Below are 1,358 nucleotides of genomic sequence, written 5' to 3' on the forward strand. Positions count from 1 at the left end.
TCATTCATTGATTGACTTGTGTCTTGCTACTTGAATAAGTTCATTTAAATAAGGACAAATAATACAAATACCTATTTGATATTTTGACTGCTTCTGAAAAGCTGCCTTGGGAATGAAGACTTCTAACATCAAGTATATTTCCACGATGTCAAATTCAATACGTGCAGAATTAGAATCCCTATTCAAAATAGGGTCCATATTTGCATCATGGGATGAACTCAGTACACACTTAGAGGAATTCAAAGTTTACGGAGTGGTTTATTCTATCCATAGAGGTACCAAATTGAATTTTGCACACCCATGTAAATATTATGAGGTAGAACTTAGGTGTAAATTTGGTGTGAGGGTTAGAAATAAGGCGTCATCACGGTGAAATCAGAAGTATTATGGGGTCCTGGGGTGTAATTCGCGCATGCGTCTCAGGTACAATGAACATAAGAATGTATTGAAAGTGATGTTTTCTTGTTTTGAACATGCTGATAAGGATGGACATGTACATGACACAAGTAATAATGTATCAAAATACATTCCAGAGATACAACACTGCGGGAAAACCTTACATTTCTTAAGGCAATGGAAGTACGGTCCTCCCTCTTTCATTATATTCCAATTAGAAACTTGCAGATTGGAAAAAATGTTTTGCGATATGCTGCCATAACAGATTTCAATTCTAGGTTCCGCATTTAAATTGAGGGGAGTCACAATAAACAAACCTGGACATTTTTTTTCAAAAATTCACAATAAAGACAAATGGTTTGATTTCGATTGTTTAGGTCACAATAACGTCAAACAATCGACATCTCTAAAAGCCAATGGGAATCTTGGCTCTGCACTCTACATACTGCATCCATAAAATTCAAATGCATATTTTCCGTTAAAACTCTAAAGTCCTCTAAATGCCCTGAGTTCCTTTAGTTTCTTTATATAGACTGACTTCCTTTAGTTTCTTTATATAGACTGAGTTCCTTAGTTTCTTTATATAGACTGAGTTCCTTTATACAGACTGATTTCCTTTAGTTTCTTTATATAGACTGACTTCCTTTAGTTTCTTTATATTGACTGAGTCCCTTTAGTTTCTTTATATAGACTGAGTTCCTTTAGTTTCTTTATATAGACTGAGTTCCTTTAGTTTCTTTATATAGACTGAGTTCCTTTAGTTTCTTTATATAGACTGAGTTCCTTTAGTTTCTTTATATAGACTGACTTACTTTTGTTTCTTTATATAGACTGACTTACTTTAGTTTTTTTTATACATACTGAGTTTTAGTTTCTTTATATAGACTGAGTACCTTTATACAGACTGAATTCCTTTAGTTTCTAGACTGAGTTCCTTTAGTTTTTTATATAGACTGAGTTCC

The sequence above is a fragment of the Lottia gigantea genome (genome assembly GCF_000327385.1).
Source record: "Lottia gigantea unplaced genomic scaffold LOTGIsca_614, whole genome shotgun sequence".
Lineage (NCBI taxonomy): Eukaryota > Metazoa > Mollusca > Gastropoda > Lottiidae > Lottia > Lottia gigantea.